A 16,539-nucleotide genomic window follows, 5' to 3' on the forward strand; every position below is an offset into this window, starting at 1 on the left:
CATCGCAACGATACAATTCTGCAGACTGCTGATTAGGGCTGTCCAAAACTTGTTTTTTTTTTTTTTGAAGTAAAGTATAATATAGCAATGTAACTTAATACGTGAAATATTAAATATTTGAAACTACGTAACTAATAGTATAGTGTATCTAGTGCTTCCTCGTGACTGATTTGGTCAAAAGTCAATGGTTTGCGCAAACCACATTTAGAATGCGCATCTGTAAAATATATTTCATTGTCATCCCTTAAAATTTAAAAGGTATAGGCAAAAGGTATAGGTAAAGGCATGACAAGTTTATAAGGCAGCCAAAAACAAAAAATAACTACCTAATCGATTTTGGGGAGCCATCTATAATATTGTAAAGAAATAGGAGTAAAAAGAATTAGGCATTTGATTTTCCAATAATTAATTACAAAAAACAGATTAATTAAAGCTACAACATCTACCAAACCAAACATGGAAACATGAGGAAATTGTAAAAAGAAATATAAATCGTTATTTTTATAGTTGCCAATCCTGTAGCGAGATTGTTTCCACATCGGAGACCAACAGAGAGCGAATCAATTCGTGTGAAGAAATTTATGGCGCACTCTCGAATTAAACTCTCCACTTGAGATAACCTTTATTTTGAGGAAGGCAATTGATTACGTTTTTCCTAACTTAGTAGTACTGATTTAGATGACTAATTTATATGTATGGAAATGATAGGATTATAGGGTTTAAGACGCGACTTATTCTTGTTTTAATAACAAGGTTGTGAAAAAATTTATGGCGCACTTGAGTAGAGGAAGTAGTCAGTTAGTTACGAAGGTTACGTTTTTTTTAGTAAATGAAACTAATTTATATGAGTAATTTAATGATATAGACATTAAAGGTTTAACGGGTTAAAAATGTAATTTATCTTGAGGTTTTATTATGTGGAAGAATTTAGCAGCGTAAAGAACACAAGCTAACACACAAAACTAATCTAAAAACCGTTTGTTTTTCAAACAATAACCAATAAACAATAGAAATTACAAATGCAATATTCATATATACAATACAAGTAACATTCGAAATCTATTTTACACATTCTAAAACGAGTCTAGATAAAATAATGTCACGATAAAGGAGAAGTTCAAGCCAAAAATTTGTTTACAAAAATTCGGTATTTCAATTCTTGGCAACATTTAACGTGCTGTTTCGCCACGCCTCCGATTTTTCTCCGAAAACGTTTAAATATATTTAAAGGACTTACATTTAAGTAAGCTTGACTGAACTTAAGAAAAAGAGCCTTGTTTGAAAGTATGAAAAGAAAATTATTAACACACGTTACATTTTAATATCTATACTATCGTAGATCGAAGAAGATTGTTACAATAATTATTACTAAAAAAAAATTATAGCAGAATCATCAGTTTACAATACTCATAATGTTAATGTCAATTGACAGAATTAAATAAATAAATAAATAAATATAAATAAGTATTAAAGGACATTATTACACAAATCGACCTAGTCCCACAGTAAGCTCAATTAAGGCTTGTGTTGTGGGTACTAGGCGACGATAAATATAATATTTTATAAATTCATATATAGATAATAACACCCAGATCCAAGAACAAATAATTGAGTTCATCACACAAATATTTGCCCTGACCGGGGATCGAACCCGGGACAGTCGGCTCAGTAGGCAGTTACTTTACCACTGCGCCAACCGCGTCGTCGAATAATATATCCAGATAACAATTAAATATATTATTTTTTTTCAACTGGCTCTTTTTTTCATCGTAGTTACTTAAAGGGTAGAATTTGACTTTACAATTTAAAACACAAGCTTTAGCTTTCAAATATTTGAATTTATTTTAAAACTTTCATCTTATCCTGAACACAATTCAACAGACTTCCAAGAAACGTAATAGCATTATCTGTATAAAATATTAGTATTCCGTAATTAGGTGGAGTCAAACCTTGGCTTTATTTCAATTAACTAAACTTATTCTAAATAACATTGAAAATAATTTAGCTCCAAATTGAGGTTCAAACTTTTGAGAATTGATAAAAGTAAGTTTACACAATTTATAGACTTGTATTTATAGATTTATAGTCTCCTTAATTGTGAATTGAAATTAATATGCCAGAGTAGGTATAATCATTCTAGACTATGAGAAATGTTATTTATTAACAAAAAAATTATATAAAAATTATACATTAACATAAATCTAAATTCATAGTAAGGGCCTAATGACAATTTTCAAACTCAAACTCAAACATTTATTTTTACATTTCATTTCTACAATAAATACGGGCCATAATTATTATTATAATCTAAAAACATACAAACCTCCATACCAAAAATTCTATATAAAAAATGAAAGTAAAAGCCAAAATTGAATCAGCCCATTGATTGCATAACCCCAAAACGATGAACCTAAATTGTGATCTCGCAAATTTTCCTTCATCCAAAAATTATTCAAATCAGACATTACTCGGATCGCCTCCGTAATAAACCCAAATCATTTAAATTACTAAAGTAAAGAAGACATTGTTCCCCTAACGATCCACATTAAGAACCTACTCATTATGAACAAGATTTGAATATTTTAGCGTGAACAGATTTATCTTTCTTAAAATTTAATTGTAACGGTTTAACGTGAACGTCAATATTAAGGGTTAAGTTCGTTTCCAGAGTATGAAGACGTAATAATACAATTTAATGTCTATTTTATAGTAGTGTAAGGAGAGACTTGTTAATTTTATTTCTATGTATTTGTAATGCATAGATAATTCCTTTGAATGTGTGAAATTATCTCGACTTTGTCTTCTGCCCTTTCTACAGGCTTCTGCCCACCTACAATGATTGCTAAAGGCTATATATTCATTCTGTATCTTTTAATTTTATTTTTCAGTTCAGCCTAGTACTATGAAAGAAATAAGAAGTGGTCACTACTTACTATTATTTATATTGTAAGAAATAAAATATGCGAGAGGGTTAAATATTAGTTTGAATGTAATAAGAATGTACTGCGATTCTACACAGCTACCTAATTGATGTAGGTAGTTGATAACAAAACGCAGCTAGTCAACGACTATTAGTAAAGTGAGGGTAGTTGGGTCGAACGTCGTATAAACAGCGTCAGAGCCCCTAGGCACGATTCGTACGAATGCGCCACGAGTCAAAGGAACGCGGCAATTTATAGTATGCGACAGCTAAGCATGTTCGGACAGGAAACAGTGACAACTATATTGACAACTACTCATCCACAAAAATATTAAATCAAAAGTTACGTCTAACACGGCCATACTGACAATCGTACGTCCTCGTACGCCTTTTCTCGTATTAAAACACTATACGGTAGTTCATCTCGGGATTACACAACCATCCTGCCTCGGCCACACTGACCTGACAGAACAATAACCATTTCCACATGACATAGGCACTCCGTTCGCGTATCTTGGTATATCTACGCTCGTACGACTAGTGAAATGCATCACTACGATACGTCAGCGACTAGACAATACCTCAACGCCAGAGTTCAACTAGCGATTTGGATCACTACACACAATTCCTTCGATGAACTACATTCTCGTTACAATAATCCACGTAACAAACTTTTACTTTACACAACGCACGAAAAAACACAAACGCCAGTATGCCGTTACAAAACTACGTAAACTCAAAACAATTAAAAAGTGTAGGCTTGAATTCTATCCCACTTCTGATGTAAGAAATAAAATATGCGAGAGGGTTAAATATTAGTTTGAATGTAATAAGAATGTACTGCGATTCTACACAGCTACCTAATTGATGTAGGTAGTTGATAACAAAACGCAGCTAGTCAACGACTATTAGTAAAGTGAGGGTAGTTGGGTCGAACGTCGTATAAACAGCGTCAGAGCCCCTAGGCACGATTCGTACGAATGCGCCACGAGTCAAAGGAACGCGGCAATTTATAGTATGCGACAGCTAAGCATGTTCGGACAGGAAACAGTGACAACTATATTGACAACTACTCATCCACAAAAATATTAAATCAAAAGTTACGTCTAACAATATATTAAGTCGTGAAATAAGGTAGTATTCCTTAAAAATATGTCAAACATCAAAAACTCGGGGAAAATACAATTATTACCAAAGAAACATTCTATGCGATAAGATTAATAACATAGGTATATATTTTTAACAAGGTGATACAAAGTATTCGATTTCAACATAAATACCTACAACACTGTAGTCCAAAACCTTTCCTTTATATAAATATTGTAAGCTTTATTCACAGCACAATTAAATCCCTAACTAAATCACTCCACAAATAAATAACGAGCATTCCACTTTATTGACAATAACATTGTTTTTACATCAGTCAGCAGAGCATAAATACTGACTAACGTAATTTCTAATAATATTATTTAGTGGTCATTCCATTATGGAGAAATACTGAGGAATATTAATATGTTTTGGACGTGAACTCATACATTGGGAGAGTTATAAAATTCAGTATTTCTCGTGACGTCAATACGTACTATTTTTGTTGAATCCAAATGCATAGTCGTGGTTATAATAATATTTATTATTATTCTATAAATGTTCAAATACGTAACATTATCTTTGCTGACGTAGAATAACGTAGAATCAATTTATCAAATTTAAATTATACATTAAATTTTTCGGAAAGGTGTCTTTCTCCTTTATCTTTTAGACTTCTATCTTATACCTATTATTACACAGCGTAAACAACTTGCTTTTGCCTGTCATGGCTTCTTGTCATCGTATTTTCTTGATTATCAAACTAATAGACCGGGAGATACTGACACAAAATTTCGAGTCATTTGTAACAGGATGGCGGTTCTACAGGGTTCTTAGTACGCAATGACAAAAAGAAAAACGATGGTGTGAACGCTGGTACCGGCGGCTTAGTCGCGTGGGCGTTAGTCGAACTCGTCAGAAAAATAGCGAAAGTCAAACGATTTGTAACAGTATGGCACTTATTTTTCCTGTAAGTTTGAGGATCAACGAATATAAATACAAAATTTTCCAATTCCAAGTCAAACAGTTAAAATAACAACCTTTATCAAACTCCCTATCCTTAATATATGTCCAAAATATCCAATAACCTTACATTTCGACCGTGTTTATCCAAAACTTTGTGATTTAAATTCCCCCATGTCGATTGTATTGACCTATACTGAGCACTAAACTAAAAGTTGGGACATAAATTTATTGATGTCTAAACTCAGGGAGGATTTTAGCTTGACTGCAGTATCGGTAACTTACTGTGGGTTCGAGCCAAAACAATCAGATTAAAGATCTTTATTGGAGGTATGTATACTTCCCTTGGTCGCTCGAACACTGATTGATTTTCCTCCTTGTAATTGATTGCTTCTACATTTTGCACTCTTGGATATTTTTATTGCGTCTGCTGAAACACATTTTGTTATTCTTCTTAAAGGATGTCGACAAATGGCCAAACTAACCTAAAAACGGATTAAATTTCATGTTCCAATATGAGAATTCATATAATAACATTCTTAGACTTATTACTTGGAATTTGGGCGGAGAAAGAAAACTTTTTAAAAATAAATTACTTCCAATAAAATATTTTAACAAAGAGAAAAAGATCACCCATAGTGAACAATTTCTTAGTTAATGAAATAGTTTTAGGCAATACCTAAGTCTTTTGAAGTTAATTGAAAAAAAGCGTTTCTAAAAGAAGCCTAATTGAAAAGATAATTTATGGATACTAAGTATCAGTTTACCTAATATAATAATTCCTAGAAAACTTCTCGATCAAACAACTTTTACCGATAATAATATCCACCAAAATAGTACGCTCAATTCTACGAAATCGAGTCAAATGTGAATACACGGATCCCTACATCGCAGTACTGAAATTACACCAATAACATAAGCTGTTTACGTTTCTTTTACTAGACTATCCTAATTGAATGATCACATAAAGTATTCACAAATCGAACGAATAAAATTATTACGGTTATCGGCGGAAGCACTCGCAAAATGAACCAGTTATAACTGGCGGCGAATTCTTTAGCGCTGGCCTGAACTTGCGCAGAAGTCACGGGAATTTGAGCTTTATTGGTATGACGTGACAGCTCAGTAATCCCCTCCACATTTCTCTGAGCGCTACAGTTACAAGCCGCCTATTATACACCCAGTAGGAAGTTTATAGATCATAAACAAAGTTAACATCATGGTTGGGATTTATACTCGATAATACATTTTATGCGATTTAGCCTGGATGAATTGGAATTGCGCTTTAGGAAGTTCTTTGGGCTGAAGGAAGTTGAGCATATTTAAATACAAATGATACTATCCTACTACTATAATAAACACGGAATTTTATGCGGGTAGTATAGATCAACCGATTTGATACGGAGAAGAGGAGAAGAGATGTAGTCTTATTTTACGTAGCTCTATCATAACTTACATACATGATTTTAACAAAGACTTCTTACTTAATTATCGTATGTTTGAAGTACCTGTTCTTATTCTAGGCAGTATTACTGGTACTCCACAGACAAATATATAACCTGTGCATATAACGCACCATTTATGACTATAAACTTATACAACATACGTAATATTTACAATTCGGCAATGTTTAATAAATAAGATAATCTGATAAATTTTAATACATTGATGTACGAAATTGTGACCCGTGTGTATCGTAAGAATTCTGTTTATGTCCGTCTTTATAGCGGCCATTTTGAAGAAGATTCATTCCTACATTTAAATTGGATATTAATTTCGTCACATAAACTTTATTACTGTTTAATGTAAAGCACTTAATAAACTTAAGTATTTCCAAATTAACTATGCATTTAACGATTTATGACTTGAACTATTTACTATTTTTACCCTCGACTTAAAAAGTTGCGGTAGTGCCACTGTTTTTGCAATGTTTTTCGTTCCCTAATACTTCAATCATATTGGTCTTCATAAAAAGTAATGACCCGTGTTCTCTAGTGGGCTAAGGCATAATGCATCTGACATGCATTATGCATACATCTGTTTCACTGATCGATTGTATTTAGAGACAAGTAGGTGATCAGCGGTCATCTCCACCGGGAATCGAACTCAGGACCCCTCGATTTTACGCTCGAACAATCAGTTCCTGAGATAAACGCTTTCAATCTACCAGTTAATCGAAAATAGACATTTAATATGAAATTTTTACTAATTAACAAATGTTGTTTCATTAAAAATAAACAACTCCACATTCCAATTAGGGAATGCAATCCCGATCCCGCGGGATCCCGATCTCGCGAGATCTCGTGTAATTTTTCGGGATCAATCCCGACGCATCATATGACGAGATCCCGTTCGAGATTGACGGGATTGGGCGGCAGTGGTCAGCGACGCAACACACAACCACTCAGGGCGCAAGCTTTTAAATTTTTCCTAATTCCCTTGAAATAAGCTTATTGTTTTGATTACTTAATTTATCTACGTTAATTTCCTTACAACCTGATTATTATTTAGTTGGTAAGATTGATTAAGTTGATTTGATTTGGTTGATGAAGATTAAGAATAAAGGTTTTTATTTTCTTTCGAGTAATATGTTATTAACGTGATAACGTTTTTAAAATCGTTTTAGTCGGGTGACATGTTCAGAAACTTGTGTCACACCAAAACCTCACGAGCGCGATCGCAGGTATAATGAGAGAGAGACGGACCGATCTCCCGTCTCATCTCGAGCGCTGCCACTGCATTATGTTATCACGTAAACATCTCGATCGTAAACCTACTTTACAAACAACCAATTTTTTAGTTAACCTCACTAGGCCATCCAAAACTTAAGTCACACGTTAATAGGGGGGGAGGGTATCATCTTTATGTGACATAATGTGACAAGGGCAGGGGGGATCAAATTAAAGCTTTGTGACGTGACATAATAAAACGAAACGAAATTTGTACGTGAGCAAAAAACTTTGAACAGAAAAATTTTAATCTACCTACCTATATGTATTTATTAATAATTTCGCACTCTCGCTATAAGATTATCTCTTACGCAACATTTAATTCCTAGACTCTAGAGTCATGTTGTAATGCAAGTGGGACACTAAAATTTAGGTTTTTTTTTTAAATTTTCGATATTTAAGATTATTTAATAAGTAAAAATAAGTAAAAAAATGAAAATAACTGTTTTCTTTTGATTATTTTTAGATACACGCAAAAGTTTGAAAAATAAGTGACGTCACATTAGGGGGGACGGGGTACTAAAAATGTAACAACCTGTGACAAGGAGGGGGGGAGGGGTTGAAAAGTTCTAAAATTCGCGTGACGTAATTTATGGATGGCCCCCTATCACAAACAAGCAGTTATTAGCTTTTTCAGTCATCTGAATTCAACATTTTTTTTTAATTAGACGGGATCCCGAAAATTCCGGGATCCCGCGGGATTGATATTTCTAATCCCGCGGGATCCCGAATTTGAAATCTCGAGTCGGGATTGCATTCCCTAATTCCAATATCATTCAAAACATTAAAAACCTTTTAAGTTTCCATCTAAAGACACAATATCTCTAGTTATTTCGTAATGAAACAGAAAAACACAAAGAACAGTACAATATTGTGCTTATTTACAAGAAAAGTCGACCAACATAAATCAAGCTGGGGTAATTGAAAAATTCTCCTATTATAAAGTGAATATGATTGAAATTCGCTCGCACAGCCATTTGTCAACTGTATCGTCCTATTACGAGTTTGAAATAGGTGGATTGAAAATACAGGTGCTTATATTTGCTGTATTTTGCGCGTCTAAAAATATCATTGTGGCTTATAAAATATAATTAAACGTTAGTGGTCCACAGAAATTAAGTGAATTAAGAAATAATTTAAGACGTTAGAAATGGGAATTAGTTGTATTTTTGACGTGCTTAGTTTATGGAATAATTTAGGTTTTTTATCGAATCATTTATTTTACTCTATTTCTTTAACTTCCTCATCCTTATATCATTTTTCTTTGTCTTCCTTTTCTTATATACATACTAGCTTCCGCCCGCGGCTTCGCCCGCGTGGTGTTTTGATAAAAGGTAGCCTATGAATGAATGAATGAATGAAAAATACTTTATTGTACACCTTATAGAATACATTTTACAAACTTAAAAATACAATATAACAATGTACAGTAGGCGGCCTTATCGCTGGCAGCGATCTCTACCAGGCAACCCAGAAAAGACGAGGAAAATAAATGAGTCAATAACATGGTGGTGCAAAATAAATAAAAGTGCCAGAATAATAATTTTATTATATATATACTATACCTACATATATTCAGCTTACATTATTATATACATACACAAATAATAATATATATACACAATACACATATAGCCTATGTTCTTTCTCAAGGTCTAAAGATTGTCTGTGCCATATTTAATCAAAATCGGTTGAGAGGTTTAAGCGGGAAAGCGTAACAGACAGACAGACAGAGTTACTTTCGCATTAATAATATTAGTAGAGATATCCAAAAGTTATCCGAATAACGTATAATATATGAGTACTGAATAACAGCGACATTAATTTAAAGAAGCAACAATTTAATTACACAGAATTATCGACAATCCGTTTAATGAATTGTTTACATGTCGGAATCTTTCAAACACGTGGATTTAAACAGTCAATTAATATTTAAATTATCTGTTATTTTAAAATGGATTATCCATTTTGGGCTTGTTATTTGGCTTAAAATATTGAATAAATATGTCAAACATACCTCATAAACGTTCATGATTTAAAAGTTGGTTTGGAGAGATGTTTATAAAAAAAGTAATAAATAATGTATGGTATGTACATGGATTATGATCTAAAATACTACTTAATTTCGTTTTTTGCATAGTTATTTCTACACGCTACGAATAAAATTCTTATAAACTATTTAGCCAATTCATTACAACAGAATGAAGCACATCTTTCAAACCACATTACTCCCTTGGCCATTCTGTAAAAACACGAAAGAAAATAATGCGTAGCTTTCTTCACATCCAAGAACACTCCCGTATATTTTCATCCCGCAAAGCTCAGGAAATTACTCGGTTTTATTTTTATTTCTGTAACTACACCTGTCAGCGCGTTTGCAGGACTTAAAAGTAAATGTGCAGAGAATTCTATTAATTAATAATGTGAAAAAGAAACTTTAAACGAGTTTGAACATTAAAAGCACGAAATGCAATGGGAAGTTCGCAGAAAGTGAACTGTAATCGTCTCGAGTGTTTTGAAGTTTTCATTTGTTATAATTTTTAGGTAAACGCTCGCGCTTCGTTTCGTGGACTATATAAAGACCTGTTTCATATAAGATTGTAAGTTTTTTGATTGTGACTGTTTCATTTATTTTTTACAAATATTATATTGTGATTTTAAAAATAATCTTACAGACTTAAAAATTATAAATTTTATAACATATTCATTTGTATTTGCAGGTAAAAACAGAGTTATTTAGATAATTATGGACAACAAACGAAAGAGACTGATCGAGGCTTGGTTGGCCGAAGACCATTGTCGTGATGATCTTGGTAGCGACTAGTCAAGTTCAGATAGTAAAGAAGACCATGTAGAGAAGCAGCAGTTGATGCCTATATTGGAGATAAATTGAAACCGGAAATAAAAATAACTACGTTAAAAACAACCGACTTCAAAAATGAATGGACGAATGGATGTTTGTTACTCTTTCACGCAAATACCACAGTATTACCATCCTACAGTATGGCGACGAATGTACTTGTGCAGAGAAACGGAGGGGAACTGGCGGGGGGTCGGGCGACGCGGGCCGCTTAATGCAATCACGCTGAGTTTGCATTAACTATCGCGAAAGGACGACAGTCGTATTTTTTGTGTAATAATTTTATTATACATAGGTACTTACATATTCTATTATGACGCGCAAAAACTGTTCCGTTTACGGATGTAAATCTACATTGAAATCCCAGAAGGAAACAAAATTTCAGAAAGATTGTATTAATTGTATCTGTTGAATTAAAATCAAAGCTATGTATATGTTGTCCTCATTATTTTCTAATCAGATTGTACATCCCAATGCGAATGCATTACTTAGTTAAATGGTATAATATACAATTAAGAACATCCAAAAATAAAGTGTCCACGTAAATAATATTTAGCAGTGCAATATCTGTAATTATATATTTATGAACAAATAATTACATCAGATTTAATAATCGCAATTATTTTGAATGTACATATGAATAAATGATTTCATCATAATATTAACAATCAAAATTGTTTTATTTCCCATTTGTTGCAACCCTAGCGTATTTTCGTGTGGCAGCGTAAGTACCTACGCTGGCGGCGGCATCGCGCGACATCAAAGGCGATTCCTTACTGTAGGAAATAATATTGTAATACTGTGCAAATACTACTGAACCGATTACGATGAAATTTGGTATGTAGGTAGCTGAAGACCCAGAAGCATATGCGGGTTTTTCTTTAAAAACGCGGGCGAATCCGCGTGCGGATATCTAGTACTTAAACTGAAAACAGATTATAGTTAATGTGCAAATAATGTAAAAATATAAGTCTCAAATAATATTTAAGGCGACAAAACACATTTCATAAATATAAGTAGGTACATTCAATTTCGACTTACATTGTGTCGGGGATTACAAATCCGACTCAGGAAGCGGGAAGACGTCATACGGCAATCTTTTTACTTTATCCTCGTAACGTAAAATAAGTAACGCGAATAGATTTTATTTTAATTATTGCGTTTTATTGAAGTGAAACTTTTTTATCGGGGTTGGACAAAAATTTAGTGTAACATTTTTGCGTTACGCCGTACGCGTGACATTTTTGCGTTACGCCGTACGCGTGACATTTTTGCGTTACGCCATACTCGTGACATTTTTAAGGTCATAAAGAAGTTTCACTTCTTACGTGTGTACTCTAGTACACGCATACATTTTTTTTTGTTTTACGCATTATTTAGCTACAATAATAGCTACCTACCATGCGGTTTATCATTTTTTTCAAGCCTTTTTAATTTGGCTAGATAATTTTTATTACAATATAGTTAGTACCTACCTATAACCTAATAGTTTTTTTTTTCTAAAACAATAAATTTACTTCATATTTTTAATTTAACATAATAATTTCTCTTGATACTCAACTGATGAAATAAGCATAATTTGCTAACCAACGTTTAATTACGCATATAAAAACTTAATTAAGTAAGTGTAATTAATGAATACCGCGCCTAATACAAACCCGAATTTAATTCCAAAGAGAGATTTTCATTCAGTTTAGATATACAGGGTGCTTATTTTAATTTTAGTGCTCATTACAAAGTCTATATTTCACATAATGTTTGGTTTAATTTAATTTCATGACATCCAATTTTGTCGCACAATGTACTCTTAATAGGATTTGCGAGCAAACAATAGCTTCTAAATAATCGCATCATTATGAAATATGAGTGAAAGTTCGAATAAAAATCGAGTGGAGTAAAAATATATTATTTAACATTGATATACAGGGCGGTTTATATTGCTATACTTTGAAGAAATTGTCAAAGTAGGCAACCGTTGTTTTCAGTGAAAGATTAAGGAACTAAAAATCAGCTTGACTTTTGACAAAGATATAGAAGAGATGTTCAGAGTCCACCCAGACTAATTGAAGTTGATTTTTAATTGTTGTCCTTATTGTTGTATGTAGACCAATACATTTTTATGTTAGTACCAATTTTTCAGTAATAACATTAATAATTGCCATTCTGTGTTCATTAATTTCTAATTAACGAACTCACAAACACATAAAATAATTGTCATTCTTTCATCTATATTCAACAATTTCTATATGAAGCACTTACAAAAACGCGTATTTAATAAGCTTCATAATCTTTAAGTAGAACAAACCGCCTATGATAACCCAAGCAAAGCCGGGGGCGCAGTGAGTTAAATAATATTTGCCATTTGGCTACGTTCTAGGCCCACAATTCACAACTCAAAACTATAACTGCACATAATAGCGTTAAAACATTGGGCTATTCTTGAAACAGCTCGTAAATAAGGGAAGGTCCTAGGGTTGCTACATCATGATTATACATGTTTTTTGGTACCATTAAATACTGATTCTTGCCATGTGCATGTTTATATTAACTAGCAGATTACAAAACAAATCTCTGATAATATTTGTGCCTTCGATATGCAATAACTCTTCAATTGACATACAACTTCATATCGCATTGTGTCTGTAATATTAGATCGCTATTACCAAAACAAAACGTAGATACAAAACAAAATCAAGACACAATATATAGAGATGTTCAACTATTAGAATATATAAATAAATATTGCTTCATACAAATAATTTATGCAACAAACCGTTCAATGTATATTTTTCAAAATAAAACAAAATCACGTAGTGACAACCCTACCCGTTAACATTTGAGTGTCGTTGCCAGTTGAACACAGCATGGCTATTTATTTCATTAACTGCTACTGGTCTGTAACGCAATAATATTTGCATCGTTACTTTTGCTGCCAAGTGCGGGTGTCAAGTTAGGTGCTGAAATATCGTATGTAATGCGGTAATTATATTGTTGATAATGCCAGCTGTTGAATGAATGTATATGTAAAATATAACCTTTCCGCTGAAGGTTTCGCCCGCGTGATATACAAAGTACAGACAAAAACTTAACAAATTTATATTAAAAATTAAACCCAAGAACCACGCTATCTATTGGTGAAAATAGAATGAAAATCAGTGTTGTTTTTGAGTTTATCTCGAACATGCAGTCTGTCTGCATGTTCGTACGTGGCGGAGGTTTTTTTTTTTATCAGATCACCAGTTTTTTTATCTGTACATATTATGTACTTTATGATTTAAGGAGAGAGAGCTCACGTTTCTGAATTTATGTGGTTTATTTAATTTTATGAAACGTAGTACAATCACCTTCACTCATAACTCCGCACATGCAAAATAAATCACGCATAGCTTTCAAATACTCTTCATTTTCAACCCTCAGGAATATTTTATACAACGGATAAAGCGTCCATCCACACGATAAAATATTGAAATGTATAACAAAAAGAAGGGTAAGTAGGTACATAATATTATTATGATTACAATACTTTCTCACCTAATGTTACAATATAAAATTCTACTCCTGAAACCTGATATAGTAATCACCTGAAGATTAAACTTCATCTGCTATAGAAACCTAAAGATGTTTTTTGAACATGTGTAAAAGGTCTACTTTCCAAATAAATAGAAATAAACTAACCAGACGCTATTTCTTCAAGCACCAACAAAAACGTTCCTTTGCATAAATATGTGAATAGATCTGAATTCAGGAACGCGAACTGCGAGGTCCGGTTCATGAAAGAAAACATCTCTGGCCATTACTATATAAGCACTATGTGTGAGGTACAATGCTTTATATAAAAAGTGTGCAATGCGTGGTAAGAATGTTGGGCAGTTTTAATTTATAGCATTTAAAATAAATAATTTAAAAAATATGTAAATCCTATATATTTTAAGCAGTATATTATAAAAGGACTAATATTATTAAGATGTTTCGATTTTAAGTTTTACGGTTGTTAATCAAATTTGTTTTGTCCTAAATTCCAAGCAAACGTGTCGTGTCTTAAGCAAAGCTAGCGTAGCTAATGTGTAACTAACGACTACACAATAACTTAACGTAGCTCACCTCATTTTTGCAAAATTAAACAAACATCATTGTCGTGTATAGTTTTAAGCTTGTATGTGTGAATATATCTATGTGGGTGTGTAGATGTGAGTGTGTGATACATCTACCCCGTCACAACTTGCGCTATGAGGTCCATTTTAATAAACCATATTGAATGTTGAAACTTGAACCACCCAAATCTAGGACATTATTTTATGACGCTCACGTTACAAAGAGTGCTTATTTCAAAATAAATGTGAAGTTGTACCAATATTCTTGTGTTGTGTTGTAATACTTCCAATAGAGCGAGTCCCGTAAGAGTTTTCATGTCCTACAGTACACAAGTTTATTTGAACCTAGCTATTGCTTCAGAAATAGTTTGCTTTCTCTTACATAAACTTTACAGAACTGAAATAAACAAGCTATGAAGTAATAATGGGGAAATATGAAGGGATTTGTATTGTTATTTTTATTTTCAGGCTCATTTTCAGGCTTATTTTCAAGCTTTCGATAATATCGAAATCGTAAGATATGAACAAAGCTAAAACCTTGTTCTACAACATGTTAGACAAGATATTTATTGTATAACAAGTTCTTAAATTGTGCCATATTATTGTTATCATCACTATGTGACTTTTCAGTTTTCAGTACAAAAAGAGCAGATTATTTCATGAGAGGCATCATTTTAATAACACCTACACTAATATTATAAAGCTTAAGAGTTTGTTTGTTTGATTGATTGATTATTTGAACGCGCTAATCTCAGGAACTACTGGTCCGATTTGAAAAATCCTTAAGGTGTTAGATAGTCCATTTACCGAGGAAGCTTATAGGCTATATATCATCACGTTAGGTCCAACAAGAGCGGAGCAATGCGGGTGAAACTGTGTTGCACAGCTAGTATTCAAATATATTTCAACGATTTAACCTTTATCTAGCATCACAATTCACAATATGAAATACTAGATTTCCGCCCGCGGCTTCGCCCGCGTTTTCAAAGGAAAACCCGCATAGTTCCCGTTCCCGTGGGATTTCCGGGATAAAACCTATTTATTTATTTATGCTTTATTGTACATACATACCAGGGCAAACAAACTTAGACTATAATTTTATACAATAATAACACACGGGCACATATGCACGAAAAGGCGGCCTTATTGCTCAAGAGCAATCTCTTCCAGGCAACCCTGATTGTAACGAATGTTGAACGAGTACGCGTTGGCGCAAATTCAATGTCTAAATTGATACATTGTACAAATAACTAATTTGTATACAATACAAAAACTATAAAATATAATAGAATAGAAAATAAATAAATAAATATATATATATATATATATATATATATATATATATATATATATATATATATATATATATATATATATATTTATTTATTTATTTTTTCTATTATATTTTATAGTTTTTGTATTGTATACAAACACTATAAAATATAATTTTTATATACAGATAACATAAGACATATAATAAATATATATAAATACATATACTAAATATACCAAATAACACACAAAATATTATAATATAAGTAATAAATGATGTCTCATACAAAATATGATATCAAGAGATAAAATTAAATATAGCAACACAAAATTATAATGATAAGAAATGGTTTTTAACCAGAGCTTTAAAACAACTAATATTTTTCGCCCGCCTGATGGATTCAGGCAGAGCGTTCCAAAGATGTATAGCACGAACAGTAAATGAGGAGCCGTAGAAATTTGAGCGATGAACCGGTGTAGAGAGAGTTAGAAGATTGGAAGAGCGAAGAGAGATAGAGCTATTTTCACTAAGATAACTAAACTGATTTTTAAGATAAACAGGTGTTTTAGGGTCAAACAGAACACAGTACAGAAGCTGAAGTATGTGGGCGTCCCGGC

The sequence above is a fragment of the Colias philodice genome, chromosome 22 (genome assembly GCF_061535455.1).
Source record: "Colias philodice isolate Cphi_HAF_F1 chromosome 22, ilColPhil1 Martin Lab GWU primary, whole genome shotgun sequence".
NCBI classification, from domain to species: domain Eukaryota; kingdom Metazoa; phylum Arthropoda; class Insecta; order Lepidoptera; family Pieridae; genus Colias; species Colias philodice.